Genomic DNA, 26,558 nt, shown 5'->3' on the forward strand with positions numbered 1-26,558 from the left:
TTCTGTTTCTCTTCCCTTTTAATCTCCTTCAGCTATGGGAAATTGATAGGTAACTTGTATAATCTCCTTTAATAGTTTTCTTAATCCTTTTTGCTTAATTTTGACCTCCAGTTTCTTAACAAAACCTGTCAATCATATGCAGCAAGTTCCATTAAAATAGCATTCATTTAATCTAGTATTTTTTTCAGCTTTATTGAGGCATAATTGACAAATAAAATTGCAAGGTATTTAAAGTGTACAGCATGATGATTTAATAGGCACATACATTGTGAAAGGATTCCCTCCAACAATAAACTCTAGAATTTTTTCTTTGCCTGTAATGTATCTTATTTAAAATGTATATATGATCGTATCATCCAATTATTTAATGTTTTCTGATGCTTCCTACTACCTATAGAAGCATTCCCAGACTCTGGTGTAATACAAAGGGCGCTCTACATGATCTGACCTCTGTTTACCTTCCCAGTGGCATTTCTCACCAATCCCTGTAGAGAAGTACACCAAGTCCAATGCCCCTTACACAAAGTTTTCCTTACTCTTGAACCATTGTGAGTTTGCCATTATTGTTTCACATTCCTGTAGTGCCTATCTCTTACTTGTTCTTTGAGGCATTTCGTCGCCTGAAAAGCCTTCCATGATGGCTCACTTCCCTTTCTCTTTTTCAGATGCCCTTCTACCCCACAGCCATGCAACTCTATCTATATTTCTATCATAACAATTATCATACTGTGTTGCAACATTTAGTTTACTTTTCTGCTTCCCCTATTAGAGATGAAATTTTCATTTTCATTTTTTTTTTTTTTTTGGTTGCATTGGGTCTTTGTTGCTGCATGAGGGCTTTCTCTAGTTGTGGTGAGCGGGGGCTACCCTCTGTTGTGGTGTGCGGGCTTCTCCTTGTAGTGGCTTCTCTTGTTGTGGAGCACAGGCTCTAGGTGCACGGGCTTCAGTAGTTGTGGCACAAGGGCTCAGTAGTTGTGGCTCATGGGCTCTAGAGCACAGGCTCAGTAGTTGTGGCGCATGGGTTTAGTTGCTCCGTGGCATCTGAGATCTTCTTGGACCAGGGCTCGAACCCGTGTCCTCTGCATTGGCAGGCAGACTCTTAACCACTGCACCACCAGGAAGTCCCAATTTTCATCTTTATATTACTAGTGTCTGGCATAATATCTAGAAATTGATAAGTACTCAGTAAGTGTTTTGAGTAAAAGGATGAAGAAAAGAAAATAGGGCATCTGATAGTTTCTTAACTATGTACCTTAGATATATCCATTCATCTTCTTAGTCGTTCTGTTATATATTTCACTTACCTATGAAGAGTAAACAAGAAATAATATTTAAAGTCTATAATTATTAATGATAGTAGCTACCTCGTGTTGCTTATAAACTTTTTTTCTCTATACACCCGAAGTATCTTTATTTAGATTTTACAGATTAATGAAATGAGGTGTAGTGATGTTAAATGCTCAGCGTAGCACTGACCACATATTCAGAGGAATTAAGCTACTTTCCCATATCATACAATTAGTTTGTGTTTCAACTGGAATAGAATGTGCTTTCATTAAATTTGAATCTATAGTCTAATGTAAAATTTGGAAAATGCAGTGAATGAAATCTGTTTGGAAGGAAAATGGGAAAAAATTTATAAGCAGAGTTCTAAGTTAGTCACACTTAACATTAATATAATATCAGTTAATTTGGGGCTGAAATTGAAAAGTTTACTAATAAAAAATGATTGTGTGCTTTTTAATATGGGGTCCACTTTTTACATTTCTGCTTTAGACATGCAGTAAGGAATATTCTCCAGACTGCATCACAAAAAAATGATAAAGGGAAGACTCTTTCCATTTCTAAAAGATATGTGCTAATAATTATATAGGTATTTGGGTAAATGCATGCAGTGTAGTATATGTGTACACACACACACACACACACCCCCCCATACATACACACACACGTGTAGGAGCACACACAGGTCTCTAAGGCATCCAGAGATTCTAAACATTATAGGCCAACTGGAGCAGTTAACATGAATTAAACTTAGATATATCTTCCTCCAAAACCCAATCTTTTGGATTATACAAATTCTTATATCCAAATTATATAGTAAAATAAATGTATTAATTAGCCAGTAGCCATCTAGGTATAAAAGAAGCTTGAATTTATTCAGCTTTTTCTTTTATAAGGGACATTAAATATGCTTTATCAGAGGCTTTGAAACTAATAGGAAAAATAGAAGAAGGATGATCAGATAATAGAAATTAAGAAATAAAGTTTTTGGGTCAAAGTTTTGAGTAAATTAGATTCAAGGATTACAATGCAGAGTACTTTGCTAAATTTTGATTTTGTTGTATACTGTCAATCCACTTATTAAGTATAAATAAAACTTAATTCCTTTATTTTAAGAAAATATATTAATAATTATTCTTATATGTTATTATTACTGATAATAGCTGTCATTTGTTGACTGTGAATCCCATTTTCTTATGTTTTATTATATATACCAATAGATAGTATGATGCTTAAAGCTTGAGGTATATTTACCTTAACTCATCACAGTGTTTATCTTACTAAGGTGTCATTACATTTATACAAATTCACTTTAAAGTTAGAAAATTTAACTAATATTTAGATGGAAAAATTGAACGGCTTCCAATCCAAGAAATCTTTAAAACCAAGTATAGAAAAGAAATAGGTCAATGAACATTTTTTTGTTTTTTATTTCCTCAAGAAAAGTATGTAGAATTTTTCCTGATTATTATATAGTCAACTTCCCATCACCCTACACTCACAGTCAACAGAGAGTATTTTTAAGAATCTAAGATAGTTATAAAATTAATCATAGAAGCAAAACATAAAGTAAATGAGGCATATTATATATTCTTTGGGTCATTGGCATTGATATTAATATCCCAAATAATTTCTTTTTTAGGCCTGGAGTACAGTTACAATTAATTATAGGCCAGGGACACACACAGCCTCTTTCTCTTTGAAGGTGCAACGTGCCACAGGGTCATCATACATCCCAAATATTTAGAATGGTATTCCAGTTCTCTTGGAACTCCTCATAATTTCTACTTCCCTAGTGCTAATGCAAGCATATAGCTAAAGTTTGTAATTATAGTAATAGGACAGCTTGTAGATTGATGTCTATTTATATATTTTAAATAATCATGTCCACATAGGTAAGTATTTTTCTATATAGCAGTTTTAAACTTTTATTCAGGTATTATGTACATGTTAAAAAGCACAGAAATCATAAGTATACAGATCTTTGAATTTCTGCAAATTGAACACATCTGTGTAACCAGTACCCAGATAAAAAACAATGAAAATAACAAAACAAAACATCTAACAATAAAAAAACACAGAATGTTACTAGCTTCCCAGAAGATTTCCTATGCCATCTTCTAGTCACAAACTTCTGCCAAAGATAACTATCCTCTGGACATATTATAAAATAATAGTTTCCTTGTTTCTGAATTTTACAAAGATTGAATCACACCATTTTCTCTTTGGCTTTTTTAATTTTCATTTTGTTTTTAAAATTCAGCTATATTGTAGGTAGCTGTGGTTTTTCACTGTTGTTGGTATACAGCATTCAACTGTATGATGGTACCACAGTGTATTATCTCATCTACCACTGATGAATATTTGGGTAGCCTCAGGTTGGGGCTATTATGAATACTGAGTTTGTGAACATTCTTGTGCCGGTCTTTTGTTGACATTTTTGTTTGTATATAACTAGGAGTAAAATTTCTGCTATAGGTTTTACATATGGTCAAGTTTTTAAATAGCACCATTTTTTCCCCAAAATATTTGAAAATGTTATACTGCCTTTAGCAGTAGATGTGAGTGCTATTTACTCCACATAATCTGAACTTGGATTTGGGGCTATACTCTTTTAGTGGGATTTCCAGGATGAGTAATAAAACTTAGTCCCCACCCCACCTTAGGATATTTGGTTTTGTGAAAGACCTGTTCAAGTATTTTGTCTATTCTTCTATTGGGTTATATATTTTGTTTTCAGCTGAGTTTATAGTATTCATTATATATTCAAAATAAAATCATTAACCAGACACAGGATTGCAGATATCATCTCCATTTCTGTTGCTTGCCTTTTCATTTTCTTAATGGTGTCTTTTCACAGTTCAGTTTGTAATTTTATAGTCTTTGTGGGTAGTGTTTACTGTATCCTATAAAATACTTTTTCCTGTGCTTTCTTTTCTAAGCCTTATTATTTTACTTTTACACTGAGATCTGCAATCTATCTGAAATTATTTTGTGTTTATAAGTAGGAGTGAAGATTCATTTTTCTTTACATGAACATCTAATTGGCTTTTGCCACTTACCAAAATGTCAATCCATTTCACATTCCAGTTCATAGTCAGTCACCTTTGCCATAAATCCCATTGTCACATTTTAACTCAATATATATTTAACATCTGAGATGACCAGTTCACCATTTCAGATGCTTGAGGGGAAAGTTATAAATATGGAATAATAATCCTAATGAGGAGAAAGTCATTTTAGAAAGTAACTTTAACACAAAACAGATTGATAAATGCTATAACATAAGCATTACAGAAGTGCTAAAAAAAGCACTGCAGTTATTTCTAGTAGATGGGAAAAAAAAAGTCCTTTTGGTAGTCATTGATATATGAGACTGGGGGAAAGACATGAAACTAGCTGTCCATTGCAGGAGGTGGAAGAGCCACTGGGAATGGATATCACTGATAGCAGAGTATCAGTATGATGCCAAGTCTTCTAGACTTACATTTTGCAAGATGTCTTTGAAAACTTCTAGCAGTAAAAATACTGACATGTATGTTTTAGGGGTATTATTGGGGGCGGTAGACTTCTAAGGGCAGTTAGTAGAAGCAGGGTGATCAAAAAGGAGGATTTCCAACTGACAAGAAGGAGTCAATTGACCAGGCCACAGAAATAGAATGCAGAAGGGCAGTGAGATTTTTAGAAACATTTTAAGGCCCAGAGAACTTGCAAACTGACCAGTTTTGAGAATGAGAGCGGCAGAATTTCTGACTTGAGCAGTGGGTAGATTTAATGTCATCAACAAGAGACCACAGAAGTAAGGGGAGTGCAGAAACACAGAAGAATGGGGATAGGAGGGTAATGATAATCTCAGTGTGGCATTGTAATACGAATTTCAAATTTGGAAGAGACCCTATAGCAGTTGTGGCAAAATTTGAGATCATCTTCAGAATTAATCTTGAAAATTAGAATGAGAGCACACAGTATAATAGTATGCATAGAACAGTAAGGAATGAACCTTTAGGAAGCCCAGGATTGTTGTTACTTTTAGCCACTGTTTTAGAGTGCTTTGTTTTGCAGCAATGTATAAACTCAATTTTGTTTCTAAGGAAAGTATATTGGTGCTTTTTTATAGAATAAGGGGAGGAAAGAGCTGAGAGGGGGGCGGGGAGGGACTATCCTCATCAGTACAGAGCTCAGAGGGGACAATTGTGACCTCACAAGTAGAATTCTTAGAGTTGCTATCTCACTTATTTTCCTGAAAGTTCACTGGATATCTGTACAAAAATACATAAAACTTGTGGATAGGTCTCAACATGTTGAATTGAAATCTGCTGTCATTTCAGTCTAATGGGAACTTTTAATGCTGATTCATAGCAGTGGTGGAACAGGTACTGCTATCTGTACATTAATGTGGATAAAAGCCTTTCTCCAAATTAGTTATGACTTTTCCATTATAGAATGACACTTAATGGGCCTTAATATTCTTTCTGCAAGTGGATTAAATGCAAACTTAATTTTTTTTAAATTAGCATTTGATCCAGTAGCTCTTGAAAGAGATGATATTTAAAATGTTCAGGATAATTATTTTATTCTGCTCATTACTAGTTATTTCATTCTGCTTATCACTGCCCTTTGCTCTTAAATCAGAGTAGTTCTTGTCAGTATCACATGAATAAATACTATGAAGTGGAAGTTCACCTTGTGGCTTTCTTAAGAAATTTGAGGTAAAGTTTAAGAGATTTAAAGAGAAAACTGGCCTTTATCCAAGAGAACCTTGCTTAAATTTGAATCATCTTTGGAACTATAAATATGTAAGGCATTATTCTGATAAATACGTTTTTCTGACACAAATTGTTGAACATCATGGTAATGTATTTGAGTCTATATATAGCTCACTTAAATCAAAGCTGTTTATTTTCTTTATTCAAGGGTAATTTAAAAATAGGATTTAAGGTATCTTACACATTAAAATAAAATGCAGCATAAATTAGAAGTGAGTACGCATCCCTTTATTCTTTCCCTTCCCTTCCCTTCCCTTCAATTCAGTCCAAAAGCATTGGATGCAGTCAAGTAAAGTAAGCATTAACATGTGAGGGAATGGGGGGGCAGTGGTGGTCCAGAGCCGGCTGCCAGAGTCCAGGCAAGGTGAGAAAGTATCTACACTGGGGAATTAGAGCACAGCTTGGCCTGGGATGTTAGGGCATAAGTTAAGTGTGCAAGCCTTCCACATGGAAGGCAGCCCAGTGGGCAGTATCAGAGCCTATACATCATAAAAGGACATTCCCACAGGATGCCTGCCTAGCACAAGCAGTCAGATCCTGAGTGGGATGAGAAAAGGGTCCCCCAGCGTGGGGGGTGTGGGAAGGGCTGACACAGGGTGTAGGAGCCTGAGAGATGTAATGAGAGTGACAATACTGGGAAGTAAACCATGCAGGAAGTTGGAGCTTAAATGTGTCAAGGGAGAGGGGCGCATTGCATGAGATGGGCAGCTGGCTTGGCTTATGGGACGCAGAGAGAGTATCTGAGTGGCCAGATAGCTCAGAGTGGGCCTTTAGAACCCAAGAGAGGTGGAAAGGGTGTCAGTATGGTAGCAAGTGAGCCCCATAGGGCATTGTGGGATCCAAGCACAGTGAGTAGGGCTTTCACATAGGGGACAGTCAGGTGTGAAATGTCAGACCCATTAAAGATTTTAAAGGACATCAATGGGGGGTATTAGACCTGTGCAGTGAGCCAAATCAGCTTGGAGTGTTGGAGGGGACCAGAAATGGGCAAAAACAAATGGCGTGAGGGGGTATCAGTTTCAGGTGTTAGAGGTCAGAGACTGAGATGTGTAATAAGGGCATTCACACAGTGGGACAGCCCAGTGCAGAGGGTCAGAACCCTAGTGAGCTGGGGAGGGTGTCATGGGGTCAGTAAATGTGAGTCGTCAGGGCAGGAATGGATATATATGAATGAAGAAAATATGATGTGGTATGCCAGGGCATGGACATAGATAGGTAGGTAGATAGATGGGTGTAGATATATATAAACATCTATATCTATATATATTCATATCTATCTATATTTATATCTATTTAGAGGGAGAGGGAAAGAGAGAGACAGACAGACAGATGGACAGACCCATCCATCCCCTGGCACATCACATACAGGCTTCCATAGCTCATATTTAATTGTTGCTATTTTTAAAGCCTTGAATTCCTAAAAATACTGAATGAGACTACATGCAGAGTAGCAGACAATTTTGAGATATTATAAAAATATAACAATTGTTAAAACAAATCCCTGATATCTGTGTACAGGAAGACATGTGTGGAATGATGAATACTGCAGGCAGGCAGGTTGCCCATCATGTTTTCCTGGGGATAGACGGACTGTGTTGATCAGCTTGTGGGAAATTGATAGTTGGAATGACTCTCAGAATTTTCATGCTGCTAGCCATGTGGACATCTTCTAAAAATCATTTTGATTTGTACAGAAATGAATGGCCAGAGTTGTGGATTCTATCGATTAAAAATACTTTGACGTTTATTTTAGTATGTACTTATCTCTGAAGATATATGCCACATTTTAAGGTGTATGTATTTTATTAATAGGTAGCTTATTTGTCAATATTTTGAAAATTAGCTTACACTTTAAATTCCAACAAAGGGGTTTGTTTTGAAAAAAGAATCCTTTGTTTAAAGTCAGTAATAATGTCTTAAAGAATCCATGTATAACACAAATCCAGATGTTTTTATATTGAGTTCATATAAAGTGATACAAACCAGGATCTGTTATATTCTGATGAAAAGCTTTTATTTTCGGGAGATTAGGTAGAGTTAGATACTAGCTAGATTATTCTTTTCTACTATTATGGCACAATATAGTTATGAATTTAAAAATAAACAGTTGTCCATTGTATTTATTCACTTCTTATTCATGTATAACATTTGAAAATCTTTAAATATATGTCAGGCCTTAGTGCCATAGGGTAAAATGATACAAAGTGTCCTGGCCCTCAGAAAGTTTGCTATGTCCTGGAGAGACAGGCCAGTAGACAGACATATAGAAGCAATGTACATGCTGTGAGAGAGAGCTGGGACATGCATAAGGTAGCAAGGAGGGTCTGTCAGAGACGTCGGCACTGACCAAGGGAATAGACAGAAGTTTAGGGAGACATGGCAGGGAAGCTTCTCCTTGAAGAACTGGTAAGAATCATGTAAATAGGAGAGTGCTGAGTAGGGTGATCCATCTATGAGCAAAAGCACAAAGTTGAGAGAGCATCTCACATTCAGGCAATCACAAGAAGTTCAGTGTAGCTGGATTACTGAAAGACAAGGGGGAGTGATAGAAGGTGGGTCTGCAGCATTAGACAAGGCCAGCTCATCACAGGTCTTTTATGACACAATAATAATGGTGGCCATATAAATTTTCATCCAAACAGGACACATCTTAAGAGTAAACAGGGGCACCATTAATAATAATGCTGGCATAATGAGCTGAAGTCAAGACAGTCTTTAGCAAACTAGACAGATAACCATACAGCCTGTTAAGAAGTTTAAGCTTTATGCTAATGTGAAATCTTCCCAAAATGTTAACTGGAAATCAGATATTTAAAGAGTATCTTGTCCATTCTTGAGTACTAATTATGCTGGATAATATGTACATATAGATCTTAGACCTTTTACAAAGTTGCAATAAACTGGAAAACATCTGGAGCAATTTTACCTAAGCAAATTCTCCAGCAGCTAAAAGGCTGATTGGACTTGTGCCTTGAAATTGAGAAAGGTGAGATATGTAGGAAAGCTACATTGCCTTTCAGGCCACCAGGGTACCGCTGGGGAAATTACTCCACTAAAGAGTTAATGCAGTTTTCAAACTTTCTTAAAAGGAATGTTTTGGGTAGTTAGACACTGATAAAGTCTGGCTTATCATCACTCTATCTGAAAAACCCTCAGACCCTATAAAATGAAATCATATGAGTGAAATTGTAGATTCCCTTGGTGTATACTAGAGATGTCCTATCATCACTTCATATTTTATTCTGTTTGACTAGTTAGCCCTGAAAATTCACAAAAGGCAAACCACAAAGTCAGTTCTTCCGTTGTTTCTGCCAATATTAACTGCAAATGGCTTTAGGGGTTTATTTTATTTTATGCAGCCTGTTTCATATACACTGGTGAATCTTGATTTTAACTTGAAGCAGTTAAGCAGAATGTGGATCTTTCAGTGGCATTATATAAGAAGTTAGAGAACATGGTATTGTTTTCCCACTTATTCTATAGGCCTACCTGTTCTTGTTATCAGATTCAGTTGGTAAGTTGGCTGGCTTTCTAGCTAGACACACTCTTCATAAGGAAGGTTGGCAAATTTACTGAATGTCTGACCAGCAGGTAGTTTTTAGATATGGCATATTCTATTTCACATTTCAAAAATTTTCAGAATGGAAAATTTTTCCTAAAAGCTCCAAGAGAAGAGAAACTGCTGGGGACCCAGAGATCTGTTTCCCTAATGCAAGTGTAAAGCAATTTGAAGAAGCTCCTTCAGATGTACGTTTTTAAAGAACCATGCTGCAGATAGCTGCTGTTAAAGGCTATTTCAGAGACCGTGTTGAGACTCTCAGGGGGAGCTGCTGAAGAACTTCTGGTAAGAGCTTCTGAGATCTGTGACCCCCAGGGAGCAATGCCACGGACAGCTGCTGAGAACTGTCAAGAGTAACAGAAAGAACCAGTGAGAGACTTAGGGAATAGTCACAGAGAACAAGTAACATATTTGCTAGAAGTGAATAAAGGATCTGATGAAAACTGCCATCACTGAAAGAAGAAACTTAGGTAATCAACTGCTTAAGGGACAATTTTGGTTAAATACTTCATAGAATCTGATGGGTATGAGGCTAGGAACTCTTGTGGGGAACATAAACAAAATAAAGTCACTTAATTCCTTCTGAAGCATGAGATCCAGGAAAAGGTAGAAAACTTGTGAGTTACGTATGAGAATTGCTTTATGAAAATTACTGCCCATTTTAGGAAGATTCTCCTATTTTGTCCTTGTTCAATCTAATTAATTGTGTCTGTGAAATACTTGCTAAAGAATTAGATAGCCAGGTGTACAAAAGAGATTACATATGAAGGAAACAAATCATTATTTAAATAGTGTTGTAGCTCATTTTTACTTTCCAAATAAATAGCTTCAATAATTTCAAACATATAAACCATTAAATTAGTTTAAAATTATAGCAATAATAATTCAGTCACTCTAATGTTCCAAAAACCATTTCTTGTCTCATGACTTTTGAACTCATTATTCTTTGTATCTACAGTATTCTTCTCTACTCTTGACCTGGTTAATTCCTATTCATCCTTCATGTGTATGCTTAAATATCACCTCTTCAGTAAAGATTTCCCTCAACATAATTATCACTCAGCACTCTTTTATTTCCCCTCAAAGCACTTATCAAAATACATAATTATATACTTATTTTACTTATATTTGCTTTCACTAGATTGTTAGCTGTGTAAGGCCAGGTTCATATCTTTTTGTTTGGCGGGGTTTACCTAACGCCTAGCAGAGTGCTCGCCAGCTTGGTCCTCCACAAATGTAAATGTTTATTTAACATATGAATAAAATCTTTTTACAGAGATGATACAGTAATCAAACTCATCTCTAGAGTTTCAGAAAAAATACATTTGAATGGTAAGAATATCTTCATATTCTTCGTCAGTGTAAACTAAGAGATTATGAGAAGGTAAAGGATGTAATTGGAGTAGTCCTGGACTCCCCCAGTCCTCAAAGTCACCATTTAACTAATAGGCTGGGCTTCAAGAGACTTATCTCTAAATAAAAGGGAGCTAACTGTTAATAATTGGGCCTGACCTTCCTATGAAGATTGACCCTCTTAAAAATATTTGCTTCAAGCAGGTTTGAGCTTTTTGGGTGACATCAAACTTTTCCCTTATTAAAATCTCCTATTCTAGCTGAGGCAGAGACAGTTGGAGGACACAGGTTTGGTCCTCCACCTTCAGCATCCTCCTCTAAAACTCCAAAATAAGTACCACATGTTGAAGAAAAAAATAATTTAGGGCTTCCCTGGTGGCGCCGCGGTTGAGAGTCCACCTGCCGATGCAGGGGACACAGGTTCGTGTCCCGGTCTGGGAGGATCCCACATGTCGCGGAGCGGCTGGGCCAGTGAGGCATGGCCACTGAGCCTGCGCGTCCAGAGCCTGTGCTCCGCAACGGGAGAGGCCACAACAGTGAGAGGCCCGCGTACCTCAAAACAAACAAACAAAAATAATTAAAATTAATTATATTCATTAGTTTTACTACACTGTTTAATGAAGAGCTGTCTTGGGAGAGGGTGAAATAAAACATGGTGTGGGAATCTCCTATACTAAAAAGGAACTGTGAAACTGTTTCATGGGTTTTTACATTCTCTTACTTTTATTAGTGCACATAGTTTCTCAGAAGGGCTTTGAGATGGATGCACTGAGTTGGATTTGAGAACACTGAACAGCAGAGGTATCGCTGGGAAAATATAACTACACTGAAATCAGTACAAAAACATACATAAAAATGTATAAAAATAAGTCTATATATTTACATATTGGGGATCTGTCTGTGCATGAAACTTGATCACAAAATGTAGTGGAGATGAAGGAGAAGGAAAAAAGTGGTTTTTATGTTTTGCATTATTTTTATCCTGAGTTGTTGATATTTTTATCCTCAAAGTTGTTGTAATACTTCGAGATTCATAAAAGTAAAAAGATGTATGTAAACCAACCTCAGTTTAATTCTCTAGCCCCAATTTTTTATGCCATTTATTTTGTCAAAATACTAACTTAGTCACCCAAACAAGTTTATTATTTCCATAAAAAATAGTAAAGAACATACAGTTCAAGAAGATTTTCTTAGAGAAAGAAACAAAGCAAGACCAAAAAACTTCAACCCTTTCTCATTATTTCTTTATTTCACATTTCTCTAATATTATTATAAAATGGAAGAGAGAGAATTCTAAATTATTTTACATTTGCTCACACATGTAAATATCCATATTAATGAGGTTTTTGAAAAGGTTCATAACAAATCTGAAAATCACTAAGGCATATCAAATAAATACAATTAATATTCAAGATTATCTAATATACTAATTATATTATACAAAAGTTTTAAGCCAACTGATAATATACAATTATAAAGAGAAATTTCTAGATTTTGCATAAATTTCAGGTGGTCACTTAGCAATAATCCAGGTGAAGAAGACCTGTGTTTACAGCTGGCTGTAAGATTAATATGAGACATGAGGGTGATATGTTACAAATGAATTATACAATTAAGTTACATTAATAGAAGTATAATATTAAAATTATGAGAAATATATTTCCTATTATATTTAGTACCAATCAGCATACATCTAGAATACTGTATTTAATTTGAAATTCCACATCTTTAGAATTTATACTGAATAAAAATGAGAGCAGTATGGATGGTAGTGGGCTAATGCATTTGAAGGATTCAAGAATGATCAGCTTTTAGAAGAGTAAGACTAAGGAGAAATGGCTTTTTCATTTATTTGAAGGGCTACCATATAGAAGTCTGTGGTGACTCGTCCATTGTTCTCAAAAGCATTATAAGGATTGGCATATGAAAATAATTACAAAGAAAATTTTTACTCAAAAATAGGAAAAAAAATTAAAAACCTATAATAGATTTTTAACTCCTTGAACATAGATCCATGTCTGAACACATCATTACTTCCCCTTTAGTACGTGGCATGTTGCCCTTCACATAAAAGTTCTTCAAAAATTAATGTTGAATCAATGAACAAATTAACAGACACCAATGACCAATAATGAAATAATCAGCAGTGTAAGGAAGTGAGCTTTCTACTATTGACAGTATGGAAGCAAAGGCTAAATGGCTATCAAATTGGAATGAAATGCAAGTTTGGATTGTAAAATATCCCTGGTTATCATTTGTGACATCTAAAATCCATCTAAAACCCATCTTATTATTGTATAGCCTATTATGTTGCAGAAATATTTCCATTAAGTGGGAGGTTGGCATATTTTGGTCCCCTGCACCTTGAAATAGGAAAAACATATTGATTATGAGCACAGATGTTGGCATGGGGTAAAGATAGTTCCAAGCCTGGTAAACCACAGAAAGATGTTTAATCCGTAGTGTGGTTCTTTTCATCTGTAAATGTGGATTATAACAGTAGGAAACTTTCTTAATGATTTTGTGAGATTATATTTTTAAAGTCTCAGGCACAGAATAAGTTATTGGTATAGTCTGCCTCTTATTAATTACTTTCTGATTTTATTTGCATTTTAGATTGTTCACTTGATGATGTTATATGGATACTTTGACTATATTGTCATTATAAACCCATGTATTTATATCATAACTTCAAAATATTTAATATAGTGCTGTGTACAAAGTAGGTGGCAATTATGTGAAAGGATTGATGGACACTGAATACTTGGGGTTTCCAGTCCTATTTACAGTAGCACAGATCAGCAACAGAAAAAACACACTTATGTTTCTCTTTTTTGTCCACAGAGCTTAGCAAGGCCTGAAGGCTAAGTGGAATCTTAATAAATACCTGTAACGTTGTAATACTTTTTTTTCCCCTTTAGCGTTTGGAATTAACCATTATGTGGGAGAGACTAAAGAGAAGATAGGGTAAAATGACTAAAAAGAGGATTCGGTAGGGCTTCCCTGGTGGCGCAGTGGTTGGGAGTCCGCCTGCCGATGTAGGGGACACGGGTTCGTGCCCCGGTCCGGGAGGATTCCACATGCCGCAGAGCGACTGGTCCCGTGAGCCATGCCCGCTGAGCCTGCGCGTCCAGAGCCTGTGCTCCGCAGCGGGAGAGGCCGCAACAGTGAGAGGCCTGCATACCGCAAAAAAAAGAGGATTGGGTAAAATTTTATTAGCGACAAGGAGATTTCTTAGAACTGGAGTCAGGGTTTAATGATATACTGAAAGCTTGATAAGGCAAGAAGCAATAAAGTGTTAAGCCAAATGATGGCGCGTTTATGGGAGAGTATCTTAATCAAAGGAAGAGAAGGGCAGGGTAGTCTGAGTGGGAAAGGAAAGAAGTCAAAATATGAGAAAGCCAAGGATTAGGAAAAAATAATTTGAATCAGTGAGAGAAAATGTGGGATATTATATTTTCCTCAGAAAACTATGACACCATTTGACATGTTATCTAAATCTGCAGAAGGAGATGAAAGTATTTTATAGATGTGTGATATTAATAATAACACTGAAAGTACTTAAGGGAAGTTGTTAGTATGACTGATAGTAAAGAAGGCTAGATTCAATCACACTATTGAGCTAGCTAGCTGAAAGTCATAAAAATACGTAATTATCATTCAGATCTTTAAACTCAGAAGTTCTTAGGCTACTGTATGAGTGTGCCTTTGTGGGTATGCTAAGCCCCACTTTCTGGAAATAGAAGACTACTCAACAGCAGAACAGCTAAATTTCCTTTATCATTCAAAAATCAGAATTTTGCCTCATTTTACTGGAAATTACAAAAGAAAGGGAAATTGGCTAAATGTCTCTATGTTTTGTATCTTTAACAAATCTATGAGTAAATTCCACTTGGAAAAAAAAAAAACTCCACAAATTTGAGAGTATGAAATGGAATGTAAGCTCCTTCCATTAAATATTGATTGAACTGATTTCTGATTTCTAGATCCTGACAGGTCAGTTGAATATATTTAACATAGCCTGAAGATTTATATCTGCTTGAACATCATAGTTTTAGATTTTCTAACAGTTTGGGGAATTAACTTTATTTATTTTAGTCTCTGGAAATAGTGTCTGAAAAATGTCTAATACAGAATTGTCCACAGTAAAAATACACATGGTCCTTCTACAATCATGCATTTGAAATTTATTTAAAAGAAATGAAATATACAATGGTAAAATGCTCTTTAGAAGCACTGAGGTTTTAGGATAGAGAAAAGAAAGTGTTAGGGTCCAGTCAAGGATTCGGTTGGATTCAAAATAACTTCAAATCTGAGAAATAGCAACATTTATTGAAGTCACATCTCTTAAGTATTTGCATAGTGTAGTGGAAAGCATTTTAACTTGGGATGAAATTATCAAAACATAACCTTTTAATAAGATAATTTTTTCTAGCTCCTTTTGGTGACTACACAAAGAAATTAATGATGTAAAATACCATGAAAGTGAAAAAAAAAAAAAGCCTAGAACACATGACTATAAAATAACCAGTCCTTTGCAATTTGGCTACCATTTTTTAAAAAAATTAACTCTCTTTATCTCAATGATGCAATTTCCTCTATTATGTTCTTGCTTATTTCACAAATACAATCATAATACAATACATGATACTGACATAATTAAGTGAGGAGGAACCAGGTGAGGTATAAAATGGGCTTGGAAATACACAAGGAGTTACTTAGAGTTGTATTGAAATCAATGCCAGGAAGCAATATACTTGCATTATCATAAAGAACATAGCTATTTAGCAAAGAATTAAAGTATATTCTTTCTCTTTGTAAATGTATAATAAAGATTCACAGTTCTTATAGTGATACACACACACACACACACACACACAGAAGTGCATGAAAAATATGCACATGGAAACTGAATGAGCTCTGTGGATTATATCAATGTCAGTTTCCTGGTTTTGACATTATACTGTAATTCTGCAAGCACCTGTCTTTGGGGAAAGCTGGGTAAAGAGTACATGGGACCTCCCTGTACATTTATTTGCAACCTCCTCTGAATCCATAATTATTTCTAAATGAAACTTAAAAAAAGAGGGAGAGAGACTTAAGATATCCACCAGAGGTAAAACTTTGACCTTTTGAACCTGAATAAAACTAACTGGAAAAAAAAGAAAAGAAATAAAATTATGTGAGAGATTGGCAAAATTTAACATTGATAAATTTGCTATTAAGGCACTGAGGTTAATTTTTTAAGGCATAAGTGCTTTGGGTTATTTAAAATGCTATTATATAAAGAAAGTCATAAATAAGATTTTTCCCCTGGAATTAAAAGCTAAATTAAGTTCTAAAAATCAAACACATGAAGATAAAATTCCAGCGTTTACATATATGAAGATTTACCAACTTTCCCTCAAAAGTTTATTTCAGGCTAATTTGAAAATAAGCAGAGCCATGTTGATTCCCACAAATATAATATTTCAAAGCGTAACTTCTTTGTGTGTGTTGGTATCTTTTTTTTTAACATCTTTATTAGAGTATAATTGCTTTACAGTGGTGTGTCAGTTTCTGCTTTATAACAAAGTGAATCAGTTATACATATACATATGTTCCCATATCTCTTCCCTCTTGCATCTCCCTCCCTCCGACCCTCCCTATCCCACCCCTCTAGGTGGTCACAAAGCACCGAGCTCATCTCCCTGTGCTATGCAGCTGCTTCCCACTAGCTATCTATTTTACGTTTGGTAGTGTATATATGTCCATGCCACTCTCTCACTTTGTCCCAGCTTACCCTTCCTCTCCCCGTATCCTCAAGTCCATTCTCTAGTAGGTCTGCATCTTTATTCACATCTTGCCCCTAGGTTCTTCTGACCATTTTCTTTCTTTCATTTTTTTTTAGATTCCAATATATGTGTTAGCATACGGTATTTGTTTTTCTCTTACTTCACTTACTTCACTTACTTCACTCTGTATAACAGTCTCTAGGTCCATCAACCTCATTACAAATAACTCAGTTTCATTTCTTTTTATGGCTGAGTAATATTCCATTGTATATATGTGCCACATCTTCTTTATCCATTCATCAGTTGATGGACACTTAGGTTGCTTCCATGTCCTGGCTATTGTAAATAGAGCTGCAATGAACATTTTGGTACATGACTCTTTTTTTTTTTTTTTTCACAAATCTGGATTTTTATTTAATGTAGTACAAATTTATCGTGTTTTGTGAAATGATTATAATTACCCCATAAATGATTCTGTTGTTGAATTTACCACTATATTTATAATTTAGAATTGCTTCACTAAAACAGTCAACTGCTTTCTCATATAATCAAACCACTAGATGAGTGAATGAAAACATTCTATACAAATCTGAACTAACTATTCTAAACAGGTATTGAATAGGAATTTCTTAATATTATAATATATAATTATTAGTTAATAATTCTATATTGTGTATTTAAAGATTTGTTCAGAAGGTAGATCTCGTTTTCTGTTCTTTTTTTTTATTTTTTTTTATTTTTTTATTTATTTATTTTTTTTTTATTTTTTTTTTTTAACATCTTTATTGGGGTACAATTGCTTTACAATGGTGTGCTAGCTTCTGCCTTACAACAAAGTGAATCAGTCATACACAAACATATGTTCCCATATGTCTTCCCTGTTGCGTCTCCCTCCCTCCCACCCTCCCCATCCCACCCCTCCAGGCTGTCACAAAGCACCGAGCCAATATCCCTGTGCCATGCGGCTGCTTCCCACTAGCTATCTACCTTACTGCGTTTGTTAGTGTGTATATGCCCATGACTCTCTCTCGCCCTGTCACAGCTCACCCTTCCCCCTCCCCATAACTTCAAGTCCATTCTCTAAGAGGTCTGCGTCTTTATTCCTGCTTTACCCCTAGATTCTTCATGACATTTTTTTCTTAAATTCCATATATATGTGTTAGCATACGGTATTTGTCTTTTTCTTTCTGACTTACTTCACTCTGTATGACAGACTCTAGGTCTATCCACCTCATTACAAATAGTTCAATTTCGTTTCTTTTTATGGCTGAGTAATATTCCATTGTATATATGTGCCACATCTTTTTTATCCATTCATCCGATGACGGGCACTTAGGTTGTTTCCATCTCCGGGCTATTGTAAATAGAGCTGCAATGAACATTTTGGTACATGACTCTTTTTGAATTATGGTTTTCTCAGGGTATATGCCCAGTAGTGGGATTGCTGGGTCATATGGTAGTTCTATTTGTAGTTTTTTAAGGAACCTCCATAATGTTCCCCATAGTGATTGTATCAATTTACATTCCCACCAACACTGCAAGAGAGTTCCCTTTTCTCCACACCCTCTCCAGCATTTATTGTTTGTAGATTTTTTGATGATGACCATTCTGACTGTTGTGAGATGATATCTCATTGTAGTTTTAATTTGGATTTCTCTAATGATTAATGATGTTGAGCATTCCTTTATATGTTTGTTGGCAATCTGTATATCTTCTGTGGAAAAATGTCTATTTAGGTCTTCCCATTTTGGGATTGGGTTGTTTGCTTTTTTGATATTGAGCTGCATGAGTTACTTGTATGTTTTGCAGATTAATCCTTTGTCAGTTGCTTCATTTGCAAATATTTTCTCCCATTCTGCGGGTTGTCTTTTCATCTTATTTATGGTTTCCTTTGCTGTTCAAAAATTTTTAAGTTTCATTAGGTCCCATTTGTTTATTTTTGTTTTTATTTCCATTTTTCTAGGAGGTGGGTCAAAAAGGATTTTGCTGTGATTTATATCATAGAGTGTTCTGCCTATGTTTTCCTCTAAGAGTTTGATGGTGTCTGGCCTTACATTTAGGTCTTTAATCCATTTTGAGTTTATTTTTGTGTATGGTGTTAGGGAATGTTCTATTTCATTCTTTTACATGTAGCTGAGCAGTTTTCCCAACACCACTTATTGAAGAGGCTGTCTTTTCTCCATTGCATATTCTTGCCTCCTTTATTAAAGATGAGGTGACCATATGTGCGTGGGTTTATCTCTGAGCTTTCTGTCCTGTTCCATTGATCTATATATTTCTGTTTTTGTGCCAGTACTATACTGTCTTGATTACTGTAGCTTTGTTGTATAGTCTGAAGTCAGGGAGCCTGATTCCTCCAGCTCCTTTTTTCTGTCTCAAGATTGCTTTGGCTATTTGGGATCTTTTGTGTTTCCATACAAACTGTGAAATTTTTTGTTCTAGTTCTGAGGAAAATGCCAGTGGTAGTTTGATAGGGATTGCATTGAATCTGTAGATTGCTTTGGGTAGTAGAGTCATTTAAACAATGTTGACTCTTCTAATCCAAGAACATGGTATAGCTCTCCATCGATTTGTATCATCTTTAATTTCTTTTATCAGTGTCTTATAATTTTGTGCATACAGGTCTTTTGTCTCCTTAGATAGATTTATTCCTAGATATTTTATTCTTTTTGTTGGAGTGGTAAATGGGAGTGTTTTCTTAATTTCACTTTCAGATTTTTCATCATTACTGTATAGGAATGCAAGAGATTTCTGTGCATTAATTTTGTGTCCTGCAACTCTACCAAATTCATTGATTAGCTCTAGTAGTTTTCTGGTAGCATTTTTAGGAGTATCTATGTATAGTATCATGTCATCTGCAAACAGTGACAGGTTTACTTCTTTTCCAATTTGGATTCGTATTATATCTTTTTCTTCTTTGATTGCTATGGCTAAAACTTCCAAAACTATGTAGAATAATGGTGACATTGGGCAACCTTGTCTTGTTCCTGATATTAGTGGAAATGGTTTCAGTTTTTCACCATTGAGGACAATTTTGCCTGTGGGTTTGTTATATGTGGCCTTCATTATGTTGAGAAAAGATCCCTCTATGCCTACTTTCTGCAGGGTTTTTATCATAAATGGGTGTTGAATTTTCTCGAAAGCTTTCTCTGCATCTATTGAGATGATCATATGGTTTTTCTCATTCAGTTTGTTAATATGGTGTATCAGGTTGATCGATTTGCGTATATTGAAGAATCCTTGCATTCCTGGGATATACCCCACTTGATCATGGTGTATGATCCTTTTAATGTGCTGTTGGATTCTGTTTGCTACTATTTTGTTGAGGAATTTTGCATCTATGTTCATCAGTGATATTGGCCTGTAGTTTTCTTTCTCTGTGACAGCTTTGAATGGTTTTGGTATCAGGGTGATGGTGGCCTTGTAGAATGAGTTTGGGATTATTCGTTCCTCTGCTATATTTTGGAAGAGTTTGAGAAGGATAGCTATTTTAAATGTTTGATAGAATTCGCCTGTGAAGCCATCTGGTCCTGGGCCTTTGTTTGTTGGAAGATTTTTAATCACAGTTTCAATTTCCTTACTTATGATTGGTCTGTTCATATATTCTATTTCTTCCTGGTTCAGTCTTGGAAGGTTGTGCGTTTCTAAGAATTTGTCCATTTTATTGGCATAGAATTGCTTGTAGTAATCTCTCATGATCATTTGTATTTCTGCAGGGTCAGTTGTTACTTCTTTTTCATTTCTAATTCTATTGATTTGAGTCTTCTCCCTTTTTTTCTTGGTAAGTCTGATGAATGGTTTATCAATTTTGTTTATCTTCTCAAAGAACCAGCTTTTAGGTTTATTGATATTTGGTATCATTTCCTTCATTTCTTTTTCATTTCTTTCTGCTCTGATCTTTATGATTTCTTTCCTTCTGCTAACTTCAGGGTTTTTAAATTCTTCTTTCTCTAATTGCTTTAGGTGTAAGTTTAGGTTGTTTATTTGAGATGTTTCTTGTTTCTTAAGGTAGGCTTGTATAGCTATAAACTTCCCTCTTAGAACTGCTTTTGCTGCATCCCATAGGTTTTGGGTCATTGTGTTTTCATTGTCATTTGTTTCTAGGCATTTTTTGATTTCCTCCTTGACTTCTTCAGTGATCTCTTGGTTATTAATTAGTGTGTTGTTTAGCCTCCATGTGTTTGTATTTCTTACACAGTTTTTCCTGTAATTGATATGTAGTCTCAAAGAGTTGTGATCCGAAAGGATACTTGAAACAATTTCAATTTTCTTAAATTTACCAAGGCTTGATTTGTGAACCAAGATATGATCTATCATGGAGAATGTTCCATGAGCACTTGAGAAAAATGTATCTTCTGTTGTTATTGGATGGAATGTCCTATAAATATCAATTAAGTCCATCTTGTTTAATGTATCATTTAAAGCTTTTGTTTCCTTATTTATTTTCATTTTGGATGATCTGTCCATTCGTGAAAGTAGGGTGTGAAAGTCCCCTACTATGATTGTGTTACTGTCAATTTCCCCTTTTATGGCTGTTAGTATTTGCCTTATTTATTGAGGTGCTCCTATGTTGGGTGCATAAATATTTACAATTGTTATATCTTCTTCTTGGATTGATCCCTTGATCATTATGTAGTGTCCTTCTTTGTCTCTTGTAATAGTCTTTATTTTAAAGTCTATTTTGTCTTATACAGGGATTGCTACTCCAGCTTTCTTTTGATTTCCATTTGCATGGAGTATCTTTTTCCATCCACTCACTTTCAGTTTGCATGTACCCCTTGGTCTGAAGTGGGTCTCTTGTAGACAGCATATATACAGATCTTGTTTTTGTGTCCATCAGCCAGTCTATGTCTTTTGGTTGGACCATTTAATTCATTTACATTTAAGGTATTATCAATATGTATGTTCCTATTACCATTTTCTTATTTGTTTGGGGTTTATTATTGTAGGTCTTTTCCTTCTCTTGTGTTTCCTGCCTAGGGAAGTTCCTTTAGCATTTTTGTAAAGCTCGTTTGGTGGTGCTGAATTCTTCTCTTTTGCTTTTCTGTAAAGGTTTTAATTTCCCTGTCAAATCTGAATGAGATCTTTGCTGAGTAGAGTAATCTTGTTTGTAGGTTTTTCTCTTTCATCACTTTAAAAATGTCCTGCCACTCCCTTCCGGCTTGCAGAGTTTCTGCTGAGAGATCAGCTGTCAACCTTATGGGGATTCCCTTATATGTTACTTTTTGTTTTTCCCTTGCTGCTTTTAATATTTGTTCCTTGTGTTTAATTTTTGATAGTTTGATTAATATGTGTCTTGGTGTGTTTCTCCTTGGATTTATCCTGTATGGAACTCTCAGTGCTTCCTCGACTTGATTAACTATTTCCTTTCCCATATTAGGGAAGTTTTCAACTATAATCTCTTCAAATATTTTCTCAGTCCCTTTCTTTTTCTCTTCTTCTTCTGGGACCCCTATAATTCCAATGTTGGTGCATTTAATGTTGTCCCAGAGGTCTCTGAGACTGTTCTCAGTTCTTTTCATTCTTTTCTCTCTATTCTGCTTTGCAGTAGTTATTTCTACTCTTTTATCTTCCAGGTCAGTTATCCATTCTTCTGCCTCAGTTATTCTGCTATTGATCCCTTCTAGAGACTTTTTAATTTCATTTATTGTGTTGTTCATCTCTGTTTGTTTGCTCTTTAGTTCTTCTAGGTCCTTGTTAAACATTTCTTGTATTTTCTCCATTCTATTTCCAAGATTTTGGATCATCTTTACTATCATTATTCTGAATTCTTTTTCAGGTATATTGCCTATTTCCTCTTCATTTGTTAGGTCTGGTGGATTTTTGCCTTGCTCCTACATCTGCTGTGTGTTTCTCTCTCTTCTCATTTTGCTTAACTTACTGTGTTTGGGGTGTCCTTTTTGCAGGCTGCAGGTTCGTAGTTTCAGTTGTTTTTGGTGTCTGTCCTCAGTGGCTAAACTTGGTTCAGTGGGCTGTTTAGGCTTCCTGGTGGAGGGGACTAGTGCCTGTGTTCTGGTGGATGAGGCTGGATCTTGTCTTTCTGGTGGGCAGATGAACGTCTGGTGGTGTGTTTTGGGGTGTCTGTGGCCTTATTATGATTTTAGGCAGCCTCTGTGCTAATGCATGGGGTTGTATTCCTGTCTTCCTAGTTGTTTGGCATAGGGTGTACAGCACTGTAGCTTGCTGGTCATTGAGTGGAGTTGGGTGTTGGCGCTGAAATGGAGATCTCTGGGGGATTTTCGCTGTTTGATATTACATGGAGCTGGGAGGTCTCTTGTGGATCAGTGTCCTGAACGTGCCTCTCCCACCTCAGTGGCACAGCCGTGATGCCTGGCTGGAGCACCAAGAGCCTGTCCTCCACATGGCTCAGAATAAAAAGGAGAAAAAAAAGAAAGAAGGAGTGAAAGAAAGAAAGAAGATAACGTAAAATATAATTATAAAAATAAAAAATAATTATTAAGAAAAAACTTTTTTTTAAGTAACAAAAAAAAGCACACACAAAAATGGACAGACAGAACCCTAGCACAAATGGTAAAAGCAAATCTATACAGAAAAGATAGCACACAGAAGCATACACATACACACTCACAGAAAGAGAAAGAGGGGAAAAAAATATATATATCGTTGCTCCCAAAGTCCACCTCCTCAATTTGGGATGATTCGTTGTCTATTCAGATATTCCACAGAAGCAGGGTACATCAAGTTGATTGTGGAGATTTTATCCGCTGCTCCTGAGGCTGCTGAGAGAGATTTCCCTCTCTCTTCTTTTTTCCGCACAGCTCCCAGGGTTTAGCTTTGGATTTAGACCCGCCTTTGCGTGTAGGTTGCCTGAGGGCATCTGTTCTTCTTTCAGAAGGGATGGGGTTAAAGGAGCAGCTGATTCGGGGGCTCTGGCTCAGTCAGTTCCGGGGAAGCGAGGGGTACAGATGTGGGATGAGCCTGCGGCGGCAGAAGCCAGTGTGATGTTGCACCAGCCTGAGGCGCGCCGTGCATTCTCCCGGGGAAGTTGTCCCTGGATCACGGGACCCTGGCAGTGGCGGGCTGCACAGGCTCCCGGGAGGGGAGGTGTGGAGAGTGACCTGTGCTTGCTCACAGGCTTCTTGGTGGCTGCAGCAGCAGTCTTAGCATCTCATGTCCATCTCTGGGTTCCACACTGATAGCTGCATCTCGCACCCATCTCTGGAGCTCCTTTAAGCGGCTCTCTTAATCCCCTCTCCTCGTGCACCAGGAAACAAAGAGGCAAGAAAAAGTCTCTTGTCTTTCCAGCAGTTCCAGGCGTTTTCCCGGACTCCCTCCTGGCTAGCTGTGGCGCACTAGCCCCCTTCAGACTGTGTTCACACAGCCCACCCTGGTCCTCTCCCTGGGGTCTGACCTCTGAAGCTGGAGCCTCAGCTCCGAGTCCCAACCCATGCCGGCGGGTAAGCAGACAAGCCTCTCGGGCTGGTGGGTGCTGCTTGGCACTGATCCTCTGTGCGGGAATCTCTGTGCTTTGCCCTCCACACCCCTGTTGCTGCGCTGTCCTCTGTGGCTCTGAAACTCCCCCTTCCGCCACCAGCAGTCTCCGCCTGCGAATGGGCTTCCTAGTGTGAGGAAACCTTTCCTCCTTCACAGCGCCCTCCCACTGGTTCAGATCCCGTCCCTAGCTCCCTCCCTCCGGTTCAGATTCTGTCCCTATTCTTTGTCTCTGTTTTTTCTTTGTTCTTTTGCCCTACTCAGGTATGTGAGGAGTTTCTTGCCTTTTGGGAGGTCTGAGGTCTTCTGCCAGCGTTCAGTCGGTGTTCTGTAGGAGTTGTTCCACGTGTAGATGTATTTCTGATGTATTTGTGGGGAGGAAGGTGATCTCCGAGTCTTACTCTTCTGTCATCTTGAAGCTCCTCCCTTGTGTTTGTTGGTATCTTGACAACAATTGGAGGAATCAGTCTCTTTCTCATTCTCATTCCCTCTCCCTCTCTCTCTCTCTCTCTGTCTCTCTCTCTCTCCCTCCCTCCCCCCCCCCTCAATCCCTCAGTCTCTCTCCAAGCTTTTGGCAGGTTCTTCTTACATTTTATTTATGGACCTGAAGTTCATTTTGGATCTTGTTTAATTTTTTACTCCAGTTGTATATTCTTATCCTGTAACTTTTTTTTTTTTTTTTTTTTGTGGTACGTGGGCCTCTCACTGTTGTGGCCTCTCCTGTTGTGGAGCACAGGCTCCGGACGCTCAGGCTCAGTGGCCATGGCTCACGGGCCCAGCCGCTCCGCAGCATGTGGGATCCTCCTGGACCGGGGCAAGAGCCTGTGTCCTCTGCACCGGCAGGTGGACTCCCAACCACTGTGCCACCAGGGAAGCCCTGTTAAGTGCCTTTTAAAGAGGAAATTTTAAGGTTAAACAGCTTTAAAACTTCTGTTGATTCACCATGTGGTAACTGCTCCTCAGCCATCTTGTTCTCTGTGTGTGAGAACATTGATCAGTCTATCTTATCTACTGGATATGAGTCAGTACTACATTTAATGACAAAATTCTTATCAGGACTGGAATTAACTCTTTTATCCAAAGCAACACATACACCCATTGTTTTTGTAATAAATTTAGCGTAGACCTCTAAAGTTGGGCAAATATGAACATAAACCTGAGCTCAGCCACTTAATAATGGTGTAACCTTAGACAAGTTACTTAGCATTTGTATCTTTAAGTCTGGGATTTTTCTTTGGTAGATTGGGATGACGACTACTTCCTTATATGTTTGATATAATTTGCGAGAAGTAAAGATATTATATGAAATGTCTGGCCCAGGGACTACAATATAATGTGTTTGTGTGTTTAAGGGCAATTAAATTTCAAAATACTGTGATGAACCAGTTCCTATCAGTCTTGGATAGTTAAAGTTAGTAAGTTTGTCAACACAGAACAAAAAGAACCACTGGTCTAAAATAGACAGTCATTCCTATTGGCAGATGTGTGTCAACCTACTGAGATGAGGGTTGCCTAGAAGGCTGGTAAATGATTATTTCTGGGTGTGTCCAAGAGGGTGTTTCTAGAAGAGATTAGCATTTGTATCTGTAGACCAAGTAAAGAAGATCAATGAGGGTGAGTATCATCCAGACTGTTGGGGTCTGAGTATAACAAAATGGTGGTGGGAGGGAGAATTTGCTCTCTTTGCTTCCAACTTTTCCTGACCCCACATTGACTCCCCTGGTTCTGTGGTTTTTGGACTCAGATTAAATCATACCACTGGCTTTCTTAAACCTCTAGCTTACAGACAGCTGATTTTGGGGCTTCTTGACCTTCATAATTGTATGAGCCAGTTCTTATAGTAAATCTCTTACATATCTCTCTACATATATCGTATTGGTTTTGTTTCTCTGGAAAACCCTGACCCATACAGCAGAGAATAATAATGATGCATCTAAACTATTTATATTACTATGTCTTTGCTTGAAATCCAAAAACAAATAAACAAAAAACTATGTATTTTGCTATGCCTGGAAGCTCTCAACAAAACATTCAATAAGTGTAACTGATATAACTAAAATCTTACAAGGAGTAAAAGTAAATTCTGGCCTTTCTTTTAGTCTGTAAAAATGAAATATGCACAAAATAAAAGGCTATAACAAGACGCTGTACCAGGGTATATATTCTAGTAACTCAGAAAATTAAACAAAAATACATCCACACACATTTGAGAGTTTTAGGAAGACTTTGCACAGGAAAAGGAACTTAAAAATATCTTTGGTAAAATATTACTTTATTCTTCATTCCCTTTTGATCAGAGGCCAATGTATACTATGGTTGCTCTTTTTTTCTTTTTCTTTTCTATTCTGCTGTTATTGTACTCTATTTCCT

Source organism: Grampus griseus (assembly GCF_964374135.1).
Source record: "Grampus griseus genome assembly, chromosome: 4".
NCBI classification, from domain to species: Eukaryota; Metazoa; Chordata; class Mammalia; order Artiodactyla; family Delphinidae; genus Grampus; species Grampus griseus.